Source organism: Neomonachus schauinslandi, chromosome 6, assembly GCF_002201575.2.
Source record: "Neomonachus schauinslandi chromosome 6, ASM220157v2, whole genome shotgun sequence".
NCBI lineage: Eukaryota > Metazoa > Chordata > Mammalia > Carnivora > Phocidae > Neomonachus > Neomonachus schauinslandi.
Window position 1 is genome coordinate 130489089 of NC_058408.1, and position 24954 is coordinate 130514042.

At 40.5% G+C, this 24954-nt stretch overlaps 1 protein-coding gene across 1 annotated transcript in view; it reads left to right on the forward strand.

The window, feature by feature from the left end:
* The window catches only part of SORCS3 (sortilin related VPS10 domain containing receptor 3), a 569369-nt gene that overhangs the window by 329392 nt on the left and 215023 nt on the right, over positions 1–24954 (forward strand). The window lies entirely within an intron of this gene.

A 24954-nucleotide genomic window follows, 5' to 3' on the forward strand; every position in this document is an offset into this window, starting at 1 on the left:
ACAAGACAGAACCAAGCAAGGTATTTGGAAAAGGGAATTGGTTTTTCAGACCAGACCTATTCAGATTGATAGAGGGCATCTCATCATACTTGGCCATTAACCAAAATCACCTTGAAGATTATCTACTTAGAAGCTCAAAAGATCAGGGAACTACCACTTTAAGTTCCACTCCAGCTAATATGTGAGTTTCCACCTCATTGCCCCAGCTACTCTTGCATTCAATAAACATGAGGGATTGCACTGTAATAGCAACCAATGCACCCAGACACACACTTTAATTAAAGGAATACATCACACAATAAAGTGCATTTAAATGAAAAATCTTTCTGTTGGAAGTATACTTCTTATTTTTTTTTTTTCTTTCTGTGGTACTTTTCTGATGTTTAAACACTTCTAAGAGAACAGGAAGGGCGGGCTAGGGTCAAAGTGAGATTCTCCACAGAGATGTTGGGGGTTTCGGCTGCCTTTGCCCATATAGTGTTAGGTCAATCTTAGGCAGTGACAAATGGTGCAATGTCTGTTTTGGCCACACAGTTAACGGGATGGATGAGCGAGTGGAGCTGTTGCATGCATGGGATCCTGTTAGAGGATTTCTTCATTTCAGGGGGAGGAGCCATGGCTGGAGAAAGAGGGAGGGTGAGTGAGAGAAAGCAGGATTGCCATCGCATGTTGTAGATGTCTGGCCCGATGACTACAAAATCTGAATGCTTGTATTGCTTGGATGGGAGACTGAATGAAAGAGCCATCTGCCTCTCCCTGTGCCCATTATGGCATTTTTCCTTATCAACTTTATTAAAAAATAATTTATGTGTAATAAACCACATTTATTTAAATTATATAGTTCAATGAGTTTTGACAGTTGTAAGCTCTTGCAAAACCACCACCAAGATACAGAACATATCTATCTCCTCCACTAGAGATTTCTCATGCCCCTTTGCACACCATTCTTCCCTCACCTCTGGCCCCAGGCCAACACTACTCTGCTTTTTATCACTATTGATGAGTTGGCACTTTATACAAATGGAGTCATACAGTATTTGCTTTTTGTATGTGCCTGGCTTCTTTCACTAAAGTACAAGGACTCTCACATTCCTCCTTGTGGTTGTGCATATCTGTAGTTCATTCCTTTCTATTGATTATGGTGTTTTAAGGTTAACACAGTTCTTACCTTTATTACATGGCTATAATTGCTAGTTCCGTACCTGAGAAATTCTCTATGCATATCTGAGCTGAGGTCATTTGTCACCACATTTTAGGGGTAGGGGGACTGCTCTAGTGACCAACAGGGGTGATCATCATTTTCTAACGTGGGTTGTACAGTGAAAGATTGAGGCCAGTATCCCCTCCTTACCTCCCTCCCTTCCAATTTCCCTTCCTTTTTCCATCAATATTTATTGCACACTGACTATGTCCCGAGCACTGCTCGAGGCACCTGGATATACCAGGAAACAAACCAAACAAAATCACAGACAGCCAGAATCTCTCCCATCATGAAGCTTGCTGTATTTGTCAAATTAAAAATAAAATTATAACACTTATCATTATAACTGGTTTTATGTAGTTGGCCAGCTATTGCTATAGCTGGTCTAATAATAACATATATTGTTAGTTGGTCATAACTGCTATAAGGAAAATAGCACGAGGAAGGGAGTAGGGAGAGCCAGGATGGGAGAATAGCAGCTTAGGGTGGCCGGGAAGGGCTCATCTAGACTGTTGTCTGAGAGAACCAAAGATCCAGAGCCAGTGCTGTGGGTCTTCAGCATAACATGAATATTTAGAACATGATCTCTTGAAGGTGGGCAGGCTTTTTAACAGCACATAAGGGATGAAACCTCATGACACCAATTCTTGAGTTTCCCAAGGCTTTTGCTTCCCTAGAGTTAGGTATTCTTCCTACTTCATTTAAGTTCTCTATGGTGTTTGGTTCTGGTGGCTAAAGTTAGAAAAAGATAGGGGAGAGGGGCACCTGGGTGGCTCAGTTGGTTAAGTGTCTGTTGATTTCAGCTCAAGTCATGATCTTAGGGTTGTGAGATAGAGCCCCTCATCAGGCTCTGCATTCAGCATGGAGTCTGCTTGTCCCTCTCCCTCTGCTCCTGTCCCCACTCATGTTCTCTCTCTCTCTCTCAAATAAATAAATAAATAAAATCTTTTAAAAAAAGGATATGGAGAAACGAGAGCAGGCTGAGAAAACATACATGTTCAATGTGAAAAACATACTTGGGAAGCAATCAGATGGACTTTTGGACATTGGATGGTTTGGGGAGAGCTTGCCAGTATTTTCTAGTGAATGTAATTGCAACCTAAAGTGAAGTATCGAATGATTGACAGTAGTGAAGGCTGGAATGAAGGAAGTGTGAAATTCTGTAGAGGTGGGACTGGGTAAACAGATTTGATACATTCATAAGTCTAGATGGGAAGGAGGTAAGGAGGCCCATTCCCATTAAGATAGGAACCTGACAAGTTCTAGCCATTCCCCATAACAGCCCTAAAAGACGTGTCGCTCTTCATTGACACCCGTGCCCTCTGTCTTTGAGCATTTCAGTGCCAGCAGTTCTAGCCTCTTTTCTTCCCTTCACACACACACACGTCTGCAAACATGACTTTCAAGGTCCACCAGTCAAGTGTAATTAAATTAACTGGTGGGGATTTTATTCTTCTAAGAGTAAAAAACTGGACTAGATGCATAGTAGACACTGCAAAAATGTTGTATGTTGAGATGTTATCATGAGTTGTCAATTTCAAAGCACCCAGAGAGCTATGGCAAATGATTAAAATCTTGGAGTTTGGATTTATACAGGCCTAAGGTCACGTTGTACCTTTACCCGTGGTCACACCACTAGTAAATGACACTCTATAAAGGGATTATAAAGCACCTATTTTATAATGTGAAGATTCAAAGAGATAAACTGAACCCAGCCATGTATGCACAAGGGAATATATTAAGATTGAGTTTGGTTTATTTCTAGAATGCAGATCACTTAATGTTAGAAAAATCTAAAAATGTGATTTGCTGTATTAAAGGCTTACAGAGAAAAACTACAGTAACATCTCAACTGACTCATAAAAAATTATTCAACACCCATTAGTGATTTGCAAAAAAACCTAAGAAAACAAACAAAAAAACCTTAACAAACAAGTGAAAGAGGAGTGCTTCTTTAACCTGATAAAGATTATTAATAAAAATAGAACAAACACTATTGAGTGTAATTATAAAATATTAGAAGCATTTCTTTTAAAATCAGGAGTGAGACAAGGATACATACTGTAGCTTCAAGTCAGCATTGTGCTTGGAGTCTTAATTATCATAATAAGTAAAAGAAAATCATTCTCTGTAGATAGATACGATTCTCTACATATGATTCAAAAGAAACTACAAATTATTAAACTTAATAAAGCTTGGGAAAGTCAACTGGATTTTTATTCCTCAGCAATAATGAGTTAGCCAACAATTTAAAATGTAACCTTTTCTACTATCTAAAAGGAATAAGTTGTGTAAGACCTTTATGGAGAAAACTTTAAAACTTTTTAAAAAGACATAAAAAGATTTTCCACATAAAGTATCATGTCATCTGCAAAGAGGGAGAATTTGACTTCTTCTTTGCCAATTTGGATGCCTTTTATTTCTTTTTGTTGTCTGATTGCTGAGGCTAGGACTTCTAGTACTATGTTGAACAATAGTGATGAGAGTGGACATCCCTGTCATGTTCCTGATCTTAAGGAGAGCTTTTCCCCCATTGATAGTGATATTTGCTGTGGGCTTTTCATAGATGGATTTTATAATATTGAGGAATCTTTCCTCTATCCCTGTACTCTGAAGAGTTTTAATCAGGATCGGATATTCTATTTTGTCAAATGCTTTTTCTGTATCAGTTGAGAGGATCACATGGTTCTTGTCTTTTCTTTTATTGATGTGCTCTACCACACTGATTGATTTGTGAATGTTGAACCACCCTTGCATCCCAGGCATAAAACCCACTTGGTCATGGTGAATAATCCTTTTAATGTACTGTTGGATCCTATTAGCTAGGATCTTGTTGAGTATTTTGGCATCCATGTTCATCAGGGGTATTGGTCTGTAATTCTCCTTTTTGGTGGAGTCTTTGCCTGGTTTTGGGATCAGGGTAATGCTGGCCTCATTGAAGGAGTTTGGAAGTTTTCCTTCTGTCTCTATTTTTTGGAACAGCTTCAGTAGAATAGGTATTATTTCTTCTTTAAATGTTTGGTAGAATTCCCCCGGGAAGCCATCACCCTGGACTTCTGTTTTTTGGGAGGTTTTTGATTACTGCTTCAATTTCCTTACTGGTTATTGGTCTATTCAGATTTTCTATTTCTTCCTGTTTCAGTCTTGGTAGTTTGTTAGTTTCCAGGAAGGCATCCATTTCTTCCAGGTTGCTGAATTTGTTGGCATACAGTTGCTGGTAAATATTTCTAATAATTGTTTCTATTTCCTTGGTGTTAGTCGTGATCTCTCCCCTTTTCATTCATGATTTCATTAATTTGGGTCCTTTCTCTTTTCTTTTGGATAAGTTTGGCCAGTGGTTTATCAATTGTATTCATTCTTTCAAAGAACCAGCTTCTAGTTTCATTGATCAGTTCTACTGTTTTTCTGGTTTCTATTTAATTGATCTCTGCTCTAATCTTTATTATTTCTCTTCTCCTGCTTGGTGTAGGTTTTAATTGCTGTTCTTTCTCCAGCTCCTTTAGGTGTAGGGTTAGCTTGCGCATTTGGGATTTTTCTAATTTTTTGAGAGAGGCTTGGATGGCTATGTATTTCCCCCTTAGAACCGCCTTTGCAGTATCCCATAGGTTCTGGACCAATGTGTTTTCATTCTCATTGGTTTCCATGAATTGTTTAAGTTCTTCTTTAATTTCCTGGTTGACCCATTCTTTCTTTAGCAGGATGCTCTTTAACTTCCAAGTGTTTGAATTCCTTCCAAATTTTTTCTTGTGATTGAATTCCAGTTTCAAGGCATTGTGGTCTGATATCATGCAGGGAATAATCTCAAGACTCCACCCCCAAATTACTAGAACTCATACAGCAATTCAGCAATGTGGCAGGATACAAAATCAATGCACAGAAATCAGTTGCTTTTCTATACACTAACAATGTAACTGTAGAAAGAGAAATTAAGGAATCAATTCCATTCACAATAGCAACAAAAACCATAGATATTTAAGAATAAACCTAACTAAGGAGGTAAAGGATCTATACTCTAGAAACTACAGAACACTTAGAAAGAAATTGAGGAAGACACAAAAAAATGGAAAAATATTCCATGCTCATCTATTGGAATAGTAAACATTGTTAAAGTGTCTATCCTCCCCAGAGAAATTTACACCTTCAGTGCCATCCCTATTAAAGTACCATTGGCATTTTTCAAAAGATGGAACAAAAAATCCTAAAATTTGTATAGAACCAGAGAAGACCCCAAATCGCCAAGGGAATGATGAAAAAGAAAAACAAAGCTGGGGGCATCACGTTGCCTGACTTCAAGCTATATTACAAAGCTGTGATCACCAAGGCAGCATGGTATTGGCACAAAAACAGACACATAGACCAATGGAACAGAATAGAGACTCCAGAAATGGACCCTCAACTCTGTGGTCAATTAATCTTTGACAAATAAGGAAAAATATCCAATGGAAAAAAGTTTCTTCAATAATGGGTCCTGGGAAAATTGGACAGCCACATGCAGAAGAGTGAAACTGGACCATTTCCTTATACCACACACAAAGATAAACTCAAAATGGATGAAAGACCTCAATGTGAGACAGTAATCCATCAAAATCCTAGGGGAGAACAAAGGCAGTTACCTCTTCATCATTGGCCACAGCAACTTCTTTCAAGACATGTCTCCAAAGACAAGTGAAACAAAAGCAAAAATGTACTTTTGGGACTTCATCAAGATAAAAAGCTTCTGCACAGCAAAGGAAACAGTCAACAAAACAAAGAGGCAACCCACAGAATTGGAGAAGATATTTGCAAATGACCCTACAGATAAAGGGGTGATATCCAAGATCTATAAAGAACTTCTCAAACTCAACACTCAAAAAACTAATAACCCAGTCAAAAAATGAGCAGAAGACATGAACAGACACTTCTCCAAAAAAGACATACAAATGGCTAACAAACACGTGAAAAAGTGTTCATCATCATTAGCCATCAGGGAAATTCAAATCAAAACCACATTGAGATACCACCTTACACCAGTTAGAATGGCAAAAATTAACAAAAGAGGAAACAACGAATGTTGGTGAGGATGTGGAGAAAGGAGAACCCTCTTACACTGTTGGTGGGAATGCAAACTGGTGCAGCCACTCTGGAGAACAATTTGGAGGTTCCTAAAAAAAGTTGAAAATAGAGCTACCCTACGACCCAGCAATTGCACTGCTAGGTATTTACCTCAAAGATAAAGATGTAGGGAAAAGAAGGGGCACATGCACTGCAATGTTCATAGCAGCAATGTCCACAATAGCCGAACTGTGGAAGGAGCTGAGATGCCCTTCGACAGATGAATGGATAAAGAAGATGGGGTACATGTACACAATGGAATATTATTCAGCCATCAGAAATGATGAATACCCACCATTTGCATTGACATGGATGGAACTGGAGGGATTATGTTAAGTGAAGTAAGTTAAGTAGAGAAAGACAATTATCATACGGTTTCACTCATATGTGGAACATAAGCAATAGCATGGAGGACCATAGGGGAAAGGAGGGAAATCCAAAGGGGGAGATATCAGAGAGGGAGATGAACCATGAGAGTCTGTGGACCCTGAGAAACAATCTGGGGGTTTCAGAGGGGAGGAGGGGGTGTAACAGGGTAATGGATACTGAGGAGGGCACGTGCTGTGATGAGCTGGGTGTTATACTTAACTAATGAATCATTGAACACTACATCAAAAACTAATTATGTACTATACAGTGGCTAACTGAACATAAAAAAGAAGACATAAAAAGAAATATACCATGCATATTTACTGGAAGCCTCAAAAGAATAGAAATGTCACTTGCTCTGTTTCAGTACAATTCAATCAAATAGCAACAAGTGTTTTTATGAACTTGACCAACCTGATTTTCTAATGCATAAAAGACAGCAAAGGTCCAAGAATAAGGCAGACTGATCTGAATGGGAGAAAGTGTGTGTTGCTGGGCTAGGGTGGAGAACTTACCAGATGTCAAAAGTTGTAGTTAAATTTACACATACACATACACACACACACACAGACATAGGCAGATTGGCAATTGGTACAGAATAGAGAGCTCAGAACAGATCCAGACAAAACATGTGTGGGAACTTGATAATAACAAAGTTGCCATAGCAGAATAGTGGACATAGGATGGACTCTAATTATTATGTTGAGACAATTATTTATGCTTAGGGACAAAATACATTTAAGATACATAAAAGTAAAATTCCCGATGTATTTTAAGACTTAAAATGTAAAGAAAAATATTACCTTTTTGTTAAAAGATTTTATTTATTTGTTTGAGAAAGAGAGTGGGGGTGGGAATGAGTTGTAGAAGGAAAGGGAGAAGCAGGTTCCCCACTAAGCAGGAAGCCCTGCATGGGGCTCTGTTCCCGGACCCCAGGATCATGACCTGAGCCATTGGCAGACACTTAACCAACTGAGCCACCCAGGCACTCCAAAAATAATTAACTTTTAAGAAGAAAATTTTGGAAACTATCTTTTATACCCTATGATAGGGAAGGATTTCTTAATTAAGACACAAAAAATGCTAGCCAAAAATCGAATACATTCAAGTTATATTAATTAAAGTTCATAATAATGAAGACTAGTTGTTCATTAAAAGATACCATAGGGATGCCTGGTTGGCTCAGTCAGTTGAGGGTCTGACTCTTGATTTTGGCTCAGGTCATGATCTCAAGGTTGTGGGATCAAGCCCCCTGTTTTGCTCTTTGCTCAGCGCAGAGTCCGCTCAAGATTCTCTCTCTTTCTCCCTCTCCTTTTGCCCCTCCCCCTTCTCTCTCTCTCATAAAATAAATAAAATCTTTTAAAAAAGATACCATAGATGGTATGTGCAAATATAAGCCACAGACTTGGAGAAGATATTTGCAATACATAACTCTATCAAAGGATAAGGATCTGTTTTGTATAAAGACATATTACAAACTTATAAAGAAAATACAGTCAAATTAGCAAAATAATTGTCAAAATAAATGAAAAGCATAAAATTTAAGAGAAAACATGAAATAATAGCAACCCAATATGAGAAAAATACTTAGCCTCATTAGTAATCACTGCAATGCAAATTAGAATAATAAGGTACCATTTAATACACATCAGACAAAATTAGGACCATGTGATTTCAAGTATGAGGGAGGTTGAGGTTTAATGGGAATCTTAGTACATCCTGGACAGCAGTTTAAATTTAAACAATCACTTTAGAGAACAATCCGACAGTACCTTTCACTCCAACTAAGTGCAAATCCTACAACTGAAAAGTCTACTCCTGGGTATAAATCCCGGGGAAAGCTTGCCAGGAGACATATACATGAATATTCATACATAATTTCTTATTACATCAAAAAAGCTGGAAGTAAATAGGTGAGTGGATGAATAAATTGTGTTATATTGACACAGTGGAATATTACTCAGCCATGAAAATTAACAAACAAAAATTGCATTGAACATGGGTGGATCTTGGAAAAATAATTCTGGGTGGAACATATCCCAAGTAGGGCTTTATACCAATACACCATTTTTATAAATTTCGGAAACAAGCAAGGCCTAGCAATATTGTGTTTAGGGTTATAGACCTATGGAGCAGAATTATTTTTAAAAGCAGGGGGTCCATAAAAGGCCAATTCTGGTGAGTGCTCACCTTGAGGGCTCAGGGGAAGCACACAGAGAGCTTCAGGGGAATAGATGAGATTCTGCTTGTTAACTTTTGGTGCTAGGAGTGCAGGTGTGTGTTTTGTGGTGCTTCATCAATTTATGTTACCTATTACATATTACAGATATCACATACATATTATAAGAATCAGACTTATTACAGGATTTTTTAAAAAGCTGAAACCCAACATTGGAGAAAGTGTAGAGCTAAAAAACTCAGCATGCTGTCTACGATCCAGTCACTGAAGAAGAAAAAAGTAGCCATCCCTGTTGTCCTGTTGTAGTGGTAACTCTTTTTTCAAGTGGGGATCATATTTTTCATGTTCCCCCTTGTATAAATTGTTACCTTAAAGGATGGAGGCTGCTGAGGGCTCTGTGATGTTGCTGGAAGGCGGACCCTGATGGAAGTCAGTGTTACCCTGCCCACCACCCCAATTGCGTGCGGTCCTGGGGCCAGAGTTGCCATGTCTCTGCACTCAGCGTGTGTATGGGGAACGGATGGCTGGCAAAGCTCATGGAATCAATGTTATTCTGAGTTGCAGGGAAAAAAAGTTTCCTAAAACAACATATACCGTATTATTCATCTTGAACACTGCCTCGGAGGAAAGATGTGTTGAAGCTGGTTTGACTCTTGGAATCAGGAGAGCCGTGTTTTCATTTGGAGGACAGCATTTTTAACAACGACTTTGATGCAGTGCAAGAGACTCCATTACTTCTCATTTAAAGATTAAGTTTTGCTTGTTCTCCCATGCTGGTAATATTTTTTTTCTGCCACTTGTGGGTAATTATCAAGGTTATTTGTTGTTGTAATGAGGGGGGTTTTTTTGAGGGGGCCATCTGCTTCTTCTACAAGTCTCTACATAAATGGTTGTACTGCTAGGGGATGTGTAGCCGGGGGTGGGCTGGGGGTGCCCAACACAGAAGTGGTCCTGGTGAGCGTGGTAGAAAGGCCTTATCTTCGATGGACAGTCCTGTTCAACTGATGCATAGGACCCAAGAGGCAATCAAAGAATAAGAAGGTAGTTTTCTACTTCCAACTGGTGTCGAGCAAATAAAGAATCTTCTCTGCAGATTCAGGGATGAGTAAAAAGATCAGGTAACAAGAAAGTCCAGTGGATCAGTCAGGCAGCGAGAGGCTGCTAGGTTGTGGCATGGACTTTTAGATTATACAGTGCAGTCTAAAAGAAATGGGGGAAGCTGTCATGGGCTTTATGGCTTTTATTATTATTACAATTGCTTTTGAGAACATAACTACAGAGATAGTAAATGTGAGAAGTTCTAGCACATAGAATGTTGCTCTCTAAGTGCACCCTTAAAGAAAGAAAACAGTCCTTCCTAATTTCATTTGTTTCACAAGGATGGATCCTTCCCTCTTAGGCTCCACTCTTCATCCCCTTCAACTTGGTTCACTTGTTTGTTGTGTTTGGCATTCAGCTGTTTCTACATGAAATCATGAGGTCCCTGACTAGCAGGAGCTGCACTGAGATCATTTTTTATATTCCCCGCAGTGCCCAGTAAAAACTTCATTAGTCAAAGCACAATGAAGGACCTGGACCTTCCAGCCTCCAGGACCTGGCCGGTGGCACGGAGTGTTCGCTGGCTTTGGTCACCGTACAGCACGTGCTCCTCTGTGGACTTAGTTCTCTGTGGTGCAGTGGGACATCTGGTTATGTGCTGTGTATGGTAGCAGTATTTTGGATGGAAGCGACAAAATCCTATCTCAAGGTGGCATTAAGTGAAGGGGAGTTTTTGGGTGAAAATAGCTGTGGCATTTAAGGGAAGACTTGGCTTCACGCGTGGTTGGGTCTCAGAGCTCAGACCATGCCAGCAGTTGTTTCTTTTTTGGTATCTTTCAGCTCTATTTTTGTTCAGACATTGTCTTTGTTCTCAGGAAACTTGCCCCTCAGAGTGGCAGGGTGGCTGCTGGTAACTCCAGGCTTCTGTCCTAGTGTGTTAGTGACCTTGGTGGAAAGGGCGATCCTTTAGCAGAAAGTCATGGGATTGGTTCTGATTGCCTTTGATTGCATTACCTGCCCTCCTTTTCAACTAATTACCAAGGCCACTGCAGTTGGTGTAGATCTGGATCGTATGCTGGACCTGATATGAGGGTAAAAGTTGGGGAGGTTCTACACAAATCTCATGAACTGGTTCAAGGAGGAGTGGTCCCAGGGAAGTTCAAAGTTACTGGGAAACATCAAAATGTAGGGAGTAGGAAACAAACAGACGTTCAACAAAGAAGTTCTTACGTTGTCTTATGTAGAAACATGGGTTTGACATTTTTTTCAGCTGCATTTTAAGGTTATTACATGTGAGGCTATATTTTCATTTGTTTCTCTCCTCACTTTTAAAACAGAATGTACAGTAATGATCTGAGACAGACTTAACGTGATCAAATTAAATTGTTTCCCTCAGGAGAGTCTAGAAGAAGCCCTAGCTGCTCATCCAGATTCTCCCTTGATTAATTATAGTAACTTACTCTAAAGTTAGTTTCTCTCTCAAACTTATGTTCATGGGGGCACGGAATAAATATTAAAACTCTTCCATCTCATCTGTCAAACTCCAACCTGATTTTTTTTCTCTCATCCTCCCTTGTTCTACCAAAGACCCATCCATTCTTCCTGCCACTTAAGCTTTACCTTCTCCTCTCCCTTCTCACCCGTGTTGAAATCATTGTACTTTGGTGGACTGTCACTGACTTCACCTTCTTTCCATTCCCACTGTTACCACCTCAGTTTTTGTGTTTATTGTACAACACTTGTATTGCCTTCCTAAACATGCTTTAGATGTCGTTTCAAGTCTCTTCCTTCTCTAAGCATCCCATGCCAAGTTAACATTCCTGAGTGACATGTTTGATCATTCTCCAGATGTCATCCCTTTCCTTATTTTATAGATGATATGACTGAAGAGAGATTGAGATAACTGCTGACTGTCGTTCAGTCAGTCTGTGGAACTCTACGTGATGTAGTATGTCGTCCTTACACGGAGGAGTAACCGGTTGTTTTCCATTGCTCGTACTTAGAGTTAGCATTTGGGTCTTCCGTATTAGAAGGAATTTCTACTTCTACCATTTCTACTTCTCCTCTTTTCATGCTTCTTGTTCTATACTTGTTTGGGGCGTGTTCATTTCTATAAACATTTATCGTTCTGCCTCTTTTTCCCGCTTCTCTTACCTCTCCAACCCCCATGCTAACATACTTCTGTGATCATGCCACTTTTCCATGAAGCTTTCTATAGTCATCCAACTAAAAGTGACCACACTTCCTCTGAGGCTTGACATTTCTTTCTTCCTTTCACTGAATGCTAAAAGTAGCTATTTATCAAGTGTGTACTATGTGCCACATCTGTGTTCAGCACTTACTCTGCCTTGCTCAATGATGTGCACTCCCTTTTTGCATCTAAGAACCACGAATGCTTGGAATGAATCCATCTCATCATCTTTGCTATTCTTTGGGCATCCAGAACAATACCCTGCACACAGAAGACCATCAATAGGCATTTGTTGAATGGGTAAAAAATTGAATAAATGAAGGAATGTACTTATTTCTGAATTAAAGATCAACTTGATATAGGGGCCCACTTTTCCTGACTGAAGTAGCAGCTTATTTTTTTGTTCTATGTCCGGATACTGGTTACCATAGAAATACATTCCTTTCTCTTTCCTTCTCTTCCCTGAATTTTGCCAAAACACTAACTACCAACATTTGAATTTTGAGGCCTTAGAGCTCTAATACTTTATGACTCCACTTACCTCACCTGACTAAACCAGAGCCCGAGTTTGCCCTCTGAGAATTCTCGTGTCTGGTTTCCAAGACCTTGTAGCATGCTCTTGTTGCTGCATCAGAAACCTTCCTGGCTCTGTCATTGGCATCCATGGGGCTGCCCGTACTTACCTGTTACTGGATATCTTTATGGAAAGAGAATCTTTTAAGCCAAGGGCCTCATAAATATTGATCTTATATGATAGTTTCTTCCAAAGTTGTCAAATCTTCAGTGGCTCTCCCTTGCTGTCAGGGTGAACTACAAGCTTGTAAACAGGGAATTCAGCCTTTCTACAGTTTGTATCATAGATGCATCACCCTCTGATTCTCTGTGCAAATCCTGTACCCCCGGTTTATCTCAGATGTATGTTAGTGAGGGGCAGATTATATATAAGGATGATTTTAGACTAATACATCGGTGTGGACATGCCCTGCCTAAAGATACTCAAATTCACTAAAAATGCTATTTTAGTTTAAAAAAAAGGGGGGGGGGAGAAGAAACAAAAGCAACTCTCCTGGAAAAAAAAGGCAAGTAACAAAAGCTGGATTTAAGTCACAAAGTTGAGACCCTGCACCAAACCCCCTCCAAAAGAGAAAAACACAAACAAACAAACAAAAAAAAACCAGGCACCTGATCTTTACCATCACCTTCATCCTCCTTATGCTGTTCTGTCATTGTGCCATTGTTTATGTATAACTTTTTGCCCTTCCTGAAGGGCTATGAGCTCCCACATCACCCAGTCAGAAAGGATTTCCTTGTCTGAGTTCCTCTGACAGCTGTGATCTGTACCTCCCCCAGCTCCAGCACTTGATGTCTAACACTGTAGTAATTACTGCAAGCATCACGCTTCTCCAGGTCATATGCTGCTAATGCGCATGGTACGTATCCAAGATATCCTCATGCCCAAAGTGCATTGCACAAAGCCTTGTCATTACTACATTATCAGATAGCATCCACTGGCTGGTACTTGATCCATCAGCATGTACATACACTAAAATGGAATTAACCAATTAGTTGAATGAATATCTCTTCTGTGCTGTTTTACAGAGTTCAAACACTTTTTTTTCTACCTGAACTCTGGCATATTTTCATTTTAATAGTGAATAATTCTAATAACTAGTAATTATAATAGTGTTCCCTGACACAGGATAATTTGGGTTGGTTCACTTGACATATTTATAAATATCCACCAGAGAGTAGAAAATGAATCTCTGTGGTTTTACCCTTAAAAGTATTAGGAAGTACCAGGCTTTTGTTTGACTGTTTTTTCATGATGTCCCCAATCTGCTTCAGAGATTACAATTAAGAGAGGAGAACCTTGGGAGATGTTTTATAAGTAACTAGTTTCAGGCCTGGGTTTAAAAGTCACTAGTTCTAGCAAACAAACAATCAGTGAAAAACAAAAAGCAATTCTTCCACAAAAAGACCTGGAAGAAACTTAAAATGTATGTTGCTAAGTGAAAGAGGCCAATTTGTAAAAGCTACATTATATATGTTTCCAAGTATATGGCATTCTGGAAAGGCAAAACTCTGGTGATAGTAAAAAGATCAGTGGTTGCCAGGAGCTGGGGGAAAAGGAGGGATGGGTAGTTGGGGCACAGAGGATGCTTTTGGGGTAGTGAAACTATTGAATATTATACCACAATTGTGGATACATGTCATTATGTATCATAAATGTCAGACATTAGTCATTTGTCAAAACCCATAGAATGTACACAAAGAGTGAATCCTCATGTAAACCATGGACTTTGTTAATAATAATGTATCAATATTGGCTCTTGAATTGTAACATATGTACCACACTAATGCAAGACCTTAATACCAGGGGGAGGTGACAGGATATATGGCAACTTTCTATCTGTACTTTCATTTTTCTGTAAACCACCAACTACTCTCCTCATAATAAAGTGTATTAAAATTTTTTTCATTTAAGTAATTAACACAGTAAAATACAGCCCAGTTGTCAAGAGATGACTTCTTGGATATTTTACCCAGAAAACCATCTTGGACATTTTGGGAGGTTGGTGAAAGGCCATGGCCAGTAGGACTATGGTTAAGTGGTTTGAAAGTACACTGGGCAAGCCAGAAATGACAGTTTATTCCTCTGCTCACTTTTACCAAACAAGGAGCTTTTAAAACGATAATTTCTAAGGTGCCATCAAGATTACTAAGTCTATAATAAAGAGACTTTAGAAGAGATTCGATAAAAAAAAAAAAAAAAAGATTGGAACATCTGTAGAAGATTGTCCAAGAACGACCTGGTTTTTAACCTGCTTCCCCTTTTACCCACCAACGACGCGTGTGAGGTTACCCCAGGCTCACTCCTGATCAGAGGGTCAGAATCAGAAACACAATTTTGGAGTTCCCACCAGTCTCAAATCAACAGAATAAAAGTGAAACCAAGGCCAGTAGATAAATGGGTCTATTTGTTTTCATTTCAGTTACTGGTTTCGTGTTTTTACTATGAATAAACAAGGGCTGGCAATGGAAGCACATATGCAGATTTAATGTTTAATCTCCCAATTCCTGTCTGCTGACTGCTCCTGAAATTGCTTGGCCCACAATAGTGGCTGCCTCTCAGCTCCCAGCCTTAGAAGAAAGTGAGCAGAGCGTTCCCGGTGTTGGTTGGAGAGGAAAGTTGCAGTGGGGAGGCCACTTTTCGGAGTTAGGAGAACAGCTCCCGGTCTTGCCTTCTTTGGCACTGATGGATTAAGTCATTGTTTTGGGTACAGCAGCTTTTTTTTTTTTTTGTGCCTGGGGCTGTCGGCAGAAAGCTGTTTGAGTCGGAGGCTGTGTACCGTGCCATCATGGCAATTCTGTATTTTCAGCATTTTGTCAATGCAAGGAGTAAGAGAAATTGTAATTGAGGCCGCCTTTCTATAAATCATGCCACAGAGAGTGAGCACATCCAAGTGATGAGTCCAATAGGAACTTTTGTCCCTTGCCTGGGGACAGTGGTGGGGTGTTGGAAAATCAGTCTGGGGCACCTCAGTAGTTGCTGAGCAATGCAGCGAGGAAGAAGTGGAAAATAAATTCTACATTTCCTGGCAAATTATGAGCTGTGCACAGGGATAGGCTGGGGGGAGACAAATAGCAAGAAATTATCAACTCCTTGAATTCAGTTGAAAATGGGAGGGCCAGCTCACATGAGGAGCAGTTCCAGTGCACCTCCCCGGGCAGGCAAGGGGCTGGGAGGCTCCATTTCGAGGAGAAGACAGCATTTCCTTTCCCAGCCTAAGTACTTTCATCTTTGTAATTTGACTCTGGCATGGCAACACTGTCAGAACAGTAGTGTTCTTTGTACAATAATGTGAAAGTACAAATGGAAAGCAAAATGGCAGAAGGGGCGTGTGTATCCGTGTGTAACTCACACTCCACAGGTGATACGCTGTAGCACAGACGAAGCGTGGGGAGAGAGCGCATTGAATAGACCCTGTGTAACTGTGTCAGTCATCTTCCTGGTCTTTCTCAAAGGGCTGTGCATACTTCTCTGTTCTTGTAACCATTAACGGAGCTGGGAGTGCCTTGGACTGTTGTCTTTCCCTGTTTTTGGAGTGTGGAATGCCAACATGGGAGGGTTGTAGGGCCACTTTATGATCAGACGAAGATACAAAGCCTGTCTATCAGGGTTACTGGTTTCAAAGGGGATGCTAGTTAGCATTGATCTCAACCCAGCCCTGGATTGCAAAATTTTCATGAAATAGGGATGCAGTTGGGGCAGGGGAAAAGGAGAGGAGATCAGATCTTGGCCCAACCCATGTCTTTCTTGTTATATGCCTGAAGGAATATGAGTTTTGCATTGTTTGCCTGGGGAGAGGGGGGCTTCAGTAACCCCAATACCAATACGTTTTCCCCCCAAACTGCCACTGGATTGGAGTTTCCACTCCAGGCATTTATCTAGAAAAGAGGCAGCCAAGGAATGTGTCTACATGTCTGTGTGTGCATGAGCTGCCTTCTTAAGAATTTAACAGGTGTTTTCTGGACCCGGAGGTTTCAAACACAATGTGCAACAAAAGGGGGCCTGTGTGCCCGGTAAGGAACAGCTCTTGTAGGGTCGGGAACCTCCGCTTGCTGATCGCAGTGCTTTCACAGTTCTCATATTTTCTTTCTCTATTTCCCTTTTGGATTTCTAGAGTAAGTTCTTTTTGAAAATGCTGGTCTTTAACAGCTATCCTGAGGGGACTAAGGGAAAGGATTGTTGTCTTTTTTTTTTTTTCAGTTTTGTCTCTGTCGGTGCTGGGACCAGAGAGAAAGGCAGAAGCAAACTCAGAAAAAAGTATCCTGCCTTCAACAGGGATTTTCCCCAAGAGAGCTATTTCTCCCTGGCTCAAACCTTGGAGGAATTTGAGTTTCGGTTCCCTTGCTTAAAGGCTTTTCGTTTTGTTGGCGGCTCTCCCCAAGAATTACTCTTGGTTACACGTTAAAAGCAACAACCACATCTGGAGATATATCCAGCTGGTTGAAGGAAGGACTATGGGGATGCCGGTCCTCATGGCTGTTGGCTTTCGTCTGAGTGAGGAGACATTTCTGTGGCACTTACTGTTGTGGCTCTTGGCCCACGCAGCTGGGTTTCTCATAAACTCTTCCCAGGTAATCGTCAGCTGAGCCCCCTGGGCTGAAAACTTCTTAACTGACTGAGCCACCCAGGCGCCCCCTTGGGCTGAAAACTTCTAATGCTGTGTTTCCGTGACCAGCAAAATCAGCCTGCCTCAGGTCTTCCTTTGGAGAAATTGGAGTTCCTGCACATTAGGATTTGGGGATCTCTGTCCAGTGTTCTTTCTGTGCAGCGTTGGGCATTGCCTGACATGCTCTGGCTTCAAAACCTGTATTGAGGTGTGGCTTTTTCTTTCTTTCTTTTTTTTTTAATAATCACCTGTTGACTTGTCTGTTTCCCACATTAAACTTCAGGCTCCTCCCGGGTGGCTGTGTTTTGTTTCTGTCTAATCCTGAGCACTTAGCAGAACATGCACAATAGGTAGTTATAAATATTTGGTGAGTACCTATTACTTCTTTATAATTTTCTCCCTTTGTCTCACACACACACACACACACACAACCTGAGGAATACGTTAATGCATGCAACTCCTGACACCCCCATAGCCTCATTTCCTTCTCAGATTTGAAGTGCAGGAAATGACGCCGCTTGGCATGGGCTCCAGGTCTTGGAGTTGTCTCTTTCTCTCAAACCTCCAATACGGCAGCAAATTGACCTTCAAAATATATCCTGAGTATGATCAGTTGCCTCATCTTCCTCTACAACTCAGTGGACCTAGTGCCAAATCTCAGTTATCTGTGACTCTTCTTTTACTCTCAGACGTCAGAGTCAAGCCGTGACCAGACCTGCCTGGCATCGCCTCCACCTCCCCAGCAAGACCTCTAATGTTCTTCCGAGCCTCCTCTCCTCCCTGGAGCACCTCAACCACCCCTTTAGTCTCCCAGCTTTCCCATTGCCTCCCCAGTTCCTGCTCTCCGCTGAGCAGCTGGGGAGCTTGAAAACTTAGATCACAGCCGCCTTCCCCTCAAACACCTGTGGTAGTTTCCATCATGCACGGAAGGGCGCCCTGGGTCCTATCTTAGGCAGACGCGCCAGGGAACATGATGCTGTCCCTGATTTTCTCTCTCACTTCATCTCCCCCTGCTTCTCCCTCATGGACACACTCCAGCTCCACTGGCCTGGCCGCTCCTCAGATACACCACCCATGCCACCACTTCACGGTCTTCATCCTTGCTCTTCTGCTGCGTTCGGCCACTCTCCGTCCAGTGTTCACCTCACCTGCTCTGTCACTTCATTCAGCTTTCTGCTCAAATGTTCGCCCTTCAGAGAAGTCTTTTCTGACCACTTTAACAAAAATGGCACTATTTGTCATGCTTTAGTTTTCTCCTTAGCTTTACCTCTGCGTGACATTATACAGCAAACCCTCATGATGTGCCCATTCTGTATTTGTGAATTTACTTACTCGCTAAAATGTACGGTAATCCCCAAATCGACCCTCAGATTATTTTCATGGTCATCTGTGGACATGAGCAGAGTGGCAGAAAAGGTGAATTGCCCCATGTACATGTTCTCAGCTGAGGAGACCCTCTTCCCCCTTCTAGTTCTTACATTGCAAGCAGTTGTCCTTTCTGTAGTTTTCTTTTTGTGTGTCATGGTTTTGGTAATTTTTGTGCTCTCCTGCAGTGGTTCCACTATTTAAAATGACCTGCAAGTGTGCTGAGTGTCTGGCTGGTGTTTCTAAGCAGAAGGTGGCTGTGATGTGCCTTCCGGTGATGGGATGGCTGTGAGTCTAATGTTAGCGGATTAACAATATGCATTTAATAATGTGTCTTTAAATAGAGACACACCTAAAACAAGGTTACATTTTGATTGATGTTAATGTGACCAGAGATTCCCCTAGGAGCAATGGTTTAATAGTTGCTACATCAGTGTTTGTGATGACATTTTTTTTTTACAGCTATAAAAGTTTTTATTGAGTATTTACTATGTGCTAGATATTTTACTAAGCACTTATGTTCTCTAATTTAATCCCCAAAACAATTCTATGAGTTAAGTATTATTATTTTACTATTTTATTTAAATTCAATTTAGAACATGACTACTATGGATAATGAGAAGTATATAATATTTAATTTATAAATTAATAATATAATAATATATATAAATATATATATTTGCTTTTTATGTATATATAAATATCTGTCCCCCACTTCCGTGTAAACTCCATGAAGTCAGGGATTGGCAAACTGTGTTTTCCAGCATCTTGTTCTCTACTTTATGTTTAGCACATGGAACCACACGTGGTTTATGGATGGTGCTCACTAAATTACTGAGTTCATTAAATGGATGCAAAGAATTAGTGAAATATAGTCAGGAATGTCTCAAGAAAAACATTTGACAAAAGAACAGTTTCATTGTGCCAGACATTCTCATTTTATTAGGCATCGTGCTACCTCTGATCTTATCATAGCCCTATAAGGTAGGCATCTTAGAACCCCCTCCCTCCACCCCTTGAAGTGGCCTGCCCAAGCTCCCACTACAGTGTGGCTCAGAAGCTCTGTCTCCATGTTGTAAATCTTGGCTTGTATGGTTACTGAGCACATGGGCCAGAGAACCAGACAACTTGGTCTGAATATGGCCTCCACACTTGCTCTGTTTTCAGGCAAGTGACTTAGTTTTGTCCAAATCCTTGTTTTCTGTTTTTTAAATGAAGATAACCAGAATTTTTCTACTGCGTAGTTGTAGGGATTAGGTAGGATGATGCACACCACTTAACCTAGAGCCTGGTACATACTAAGTGCCTGTTAAAACTATTATAGAGTTTGAGCTCCTGATGTTGGAAAAATAGGTCAAAGGGATGTGAAACCAAGATAGGCACTCAAGATAAAACTCCTGTCAGGACCCCTTAACCAGTATTAAAGGTCAGTACCTAAGAACAAAGTTGGCAAACTTTCTGTAAAGGACTAAATAGTAAATATTTTAGGTTTTGCTGGCCATGTGATCTCTGTTGCAACAACTCAACTCTAAATAAATGAGTGTTCCAATCAACCTTTCTTTACAAAAACAGGTGGATCATAGTTTGCCAATCTCTGCTTTAGGCCAATGGTACTTAACCTTGTCTGCACATTAGAATCACCTGGGGAGCTTCAAACAGACCTGTGCCCCGGTGGTATATTCCCAGAGATTCTGATTTTATTTTTCTGAGGTAGGGCATAGGCATCAGTATTGCTTAAAACTCCTGGGTGACTCCACTGCAGAGATGAGAACCACTGATTTGGATTGTTAAAGCCATGAACAGAAGATCCTCAAAGCAGTTGCTGTCTTCCTGCCCCTACCCTCTCACCCTCTTCACCCTGTTTCAGAACCCAGGGATCAGCACTGTTTGAGAGCTTTGGGCGACGGGTGGCCAGGCTGTGGTAAGGTTTTGCATAGGCCATATCACTTTTGTATCTAGAGGGAAGTCTAATTATCTGTGTAATAAGTGCATTGTACTTTCAGGGAACACAGACCAGCTGTTACTGTGCATTTTAGCTGAAGCTATGCTTTTTGCTATTTAATTGTATTCCAGCATTGGCAGTTGGGCAGAAAGGTATTTGAGTGGAAACACTCTGCCATTTCCTTTGTCAAGGCCATGGCTTCTGTAATGGAGCTAGGAGTGAGTTCCCAGGAGTCAAGAGATATCTGACTTAAGGTCAAGTCACTCTTCTCTAATAGGCCCCAGAGCAAGCTTATGATATTTCTGTCTCTAAGGAGCTCTGAATTTTCAGCTGGACATTGTCTACCTGTGATGGGGTAGAGCTTGGCTGAAGACGGGGGTGAGCTTAGTTATAAATGTCTAAGCTTTCCTGAGAATTATCTGGAGCAGGATTTGTTAATGTGTGGCTCCTTAGCATGTACATTAGAGTCATCCGTTACTTGTTGAAATGCAGATTTCAGGCTCCACTCTTGACCTCCTGATTCTAGAATTTCTGGAGGGGTGCTTGGATAATGAATTTTTAAACAAGATACCTGGGTGCCTTTGAAATTTGAGAACCCTTCCTTCTACTTATGTAAGAGAGAGAAGCCCTTCCTCATACTTACATAAGAAGACTGAGCTTGGGGAATTTAAAACAGTCCAGTGAGGTCATTGATAGAGCTAAGACTTGAATCTTGCTCTGTGTATCAGCTAGCTAATGCTGTGTAACCAACTCTCCCTAGCTTACAGGCTTAAAAACAGTAAACATTCATTATTGATCAGAACTCTGTGGGTTAGTGGGTGGTTTTTATTGTCTTGGCTAGATCCATTCAAGTGTCTGTGGTCACCCATGGTTGAGTAGGCAACTATACTGATGTTGGCTCACTCTCTCTTAAGGTTTAGAGGGCAGATGGCTGAGTGGTGATTTGAGATGGCCTCCAGTGGGATACCTAGATTCTTTTCTGTGTGATCTTTCAACCCCCATCAGGCTAATGTCACTTGGGGAATGACACCACTCTGAAAGATTGGAAATATTCATGGCTTCTTAGAGACCACCCTCAAAACTGGGACACTGCCACTTCCACGGCATTCTGATGCCAAGACAAGGAACAAGGACAGCCTTGATTCAAAGGGTGAGGAAATAAATTCTACCTCTCGAGGGGAAGGGCTGAGAGTTGCTTTATAAAGACGGTAGATATAGGGAGGCTGAATGAATCCACCAAAGCCTGAATGAATCCATACAGAGTCCTGGGCCTTTTTCACCACATTTGACTGGAAGCTTTTACAAATGTTTAGGGAACATGAGTAATAATATTCTGTTGGGTTCCATTCCTAGGATTACTGTTGTTGGATGAGGAATGAAAAATCCTGTATCTTAAGGAACCTAAGAAGTCATTGGTTTAAACCCCATCTGGCACTTTAATTTCCTGATAGTATCACCTTAATCAAAGTGCTCATCCATCTTCTACTCAAACATATCCCGTAAGGCCCTGGAGAACTTGCTTTTCTACCCTCCAGCCAAAATTTACTTCCACTTAGATTTGAACTTTTGGTCCTACTTCTTCCCTCTGAAGCAGCACAGAAGAAAGTTCCATTGTCCTTCCATGGAAGAATATTTTTCCACTTTTGAAACAGTTATGAAACCTCTTTGCTCATTGGTCAATTTTCTGTGCCAACAATCCCAAATTTCTACAACTTCTCCTAGGACATAGTTTGAGCTCCATCACACTTCAGGATGTTTCCTTGCAAACACTCACTCATTTCTCAATGACAGCCAGGTGTTTTGAATGGAATGAATTTGAATAGAATAGAATTTTGAATAGAATAGAATGAATAGTGGTTTGGAGCCCCTGGGTGGCTCAGTTGGTTAAGCGTCTGACTCTTAGTTTTGGCTCAGGTTGTGATCTCAGAGTCGTGAGATTGAAACCCATGCCAGGTTCTGCCCTCAACAGGGAGTCTGCTTGAGATCTCTCTCCTCCTCTCTGCCACCCCCCGCCCCAGTAAATAAATAAATAAAATCTTGAAAAAAAAGAATAAATAGTGGTTTTGGAATCAGATGTTCTAGAATTTGCTTTGAGATCTTGATCAAATTTATAATACCCGTGAGGCCTCCGTGTTCTCCTCCCAGACGAGTGGACAGAAATAACCATCAAACTGTTTATTTTGTGTCATTTAAACTAGAAAGCATATACAAAAATGCCTGTTGGGGCAAATCCTCTAGAAATGTTAGTTTCTTTTTTCCCCCTTATTCTTCTGAAAGAATAGCCTTTGAAGTACACACTGTTTTTCCTTTAATATCTTGAGTTTGAATGAACTTTAAAAATTTCTGGCTATATATTAATACTAAAGTCATGCGCATGTTGAAATGTCTACCTGGAGATATGCTTTAAATGGTGTTTCATATGTTAGGGAAAGTGAAGTATTCATTTCTTCCAAACTGAAGGCAGGTATTATTGTTTTGATACTTAGAGAAGGTAATTTAAATTAAATAAATGGCCAAAAACTAAGAGATTTAAGTTCTTCATGCCTCTTTTGGATTCAGGCTTTTAGGAAGGAAAAACAAATCTGAATTTGGAAAGGAGTTAAGGACAAATTGGATGCAGTGAAAAGGCCAGGAAAGTGGATTTAATAATAAGATGTGGTGTGAAACCAAAATCATTAAGGAAAGAGAAAACACAGGTAAGGGTGGAGGGATGTGAGTCCGAACCAAAAAGTCAGCTCACAGAGGAATATCAACATTTGTGTTCAAAGGGCACTGCTTAATATGAGATGTTTCTGAATTGTAATGTATAAAAATGAATAGAATCTGATTGCAAAGGAAAATGGTCAAGAGAATAGGCTTGTGGAGACAAAAGAATGGATTTGGGTAAATACTATGTAAATTATTTATAAGATTGTTTTATATGACTGTTGGCTCAGAAAATACTCTTCAGTATAAAAGAGGATAAAGTGAATTGCAAGAATGACTTGTAAATAAAAATGCTAGATAGATTCAAGGTACGGTGTCATGCATGGCATACTCAAGTGAGCCATTGTTCCGGTGAGGTAATATTAGTTTGTTTTTCTTTTAAAGTTATGCAGTTAATTTAAAAAAAATAGCACATGCAGTAAAAAGAGCATTGAGATGGGAGTCAGGACCCTGGGTTTGAATCCCAGCTCCACAGATGAGGAGGTGTGGGATCACAGGCAGGACACCAAGGTTCTCTGAAATGTAGCTTCCCCGTGTGTAAAAACACTTGTCCAGATGATTCAGTCTCAGCTACAAAAGTTTACTATTTTCTGATTCTGTGTTGTTAAGCAGCCCAGAGCCAGTTTCTTTGAAGTGGGGGAGGGCAGATCAAAATTTCAGAGGGGATTCCTGTCATCCAGGAGCCTCTAATCAATGATCAGTTTGAAGAGATCACCTGAAGTTTTGATGTGTAAGTGAATGCGTGACTAGATCACTGTTTGATGGAATTAAGTAAAAACAATTCTAGAACTTAAAAGAGAAACCTGTTATTAGAATCTGGTAGGACACTGGGTGTTAAATATGAGGCAAGAGATACTGTTTATAGGGTGTTCTTCCTTTCTCCCCAGAATCTTACAGTAATGAGTTATATGATTTTGCTTTTAAAAGTAGTTTTTCAGTTTTCCTATTGTAATCTTGCCTCTTTTGGCCAACTATGGCCACAGATGGCATCATGGAAGGGAGACAGTCTGAATTAATATGGAAAGAAGGGTAGACTTTAGACAAATTTGGGAAGGGAAGTGTGGGGCTTTTGGGTGGAAAGAATAGAACTTTAAAAGACTTGGAAAAGAATATTTATGTATTAATTCAGTGAATATTTATGTGAGCATCTATCCTCCTGTACTTGGCATGGTGTTAAACACTTGGAATTATTAAGGTAGCAATCCCCACTACCTACAAAGGAAGACAGACATCAGTCATATAATTACATGGATATGTAATTCCATATATTTTTTAGTATTTTTAAAAATATTTTATTCATTATTTATTTGAGTTGGGGGAGGGCAGAGGGGGACGGAAAGGGACAAGCCGACTCCGCACTGAGCCCAGAGCCTGACATGGGGTTCAGTCTCATGACTCTGAGATCATGACCTGAGCCAAAACCAAGAGTCGGACGCTCAACTGAGTGAGTGGCCCAGGCACCCCTGTAATTTCATATTTTGATGAGTGTTATGAAATAAGAGACTAGAGGGCCATGGGGGCAGGAGGGACATGGGCAGGATAACCAAAGAGGGTTTCCTTTAGTAAGTGTTATTTCTGCTGATACCTGACATGTGAATAGCAGTTCAGTACATGAATGGAAAGAGGGAGAAATGCAGAGTGGGAAGAGAGCATTTTAGGTAGAAGGGGACAGCATGTGCAAAAGCGCTGAGACTG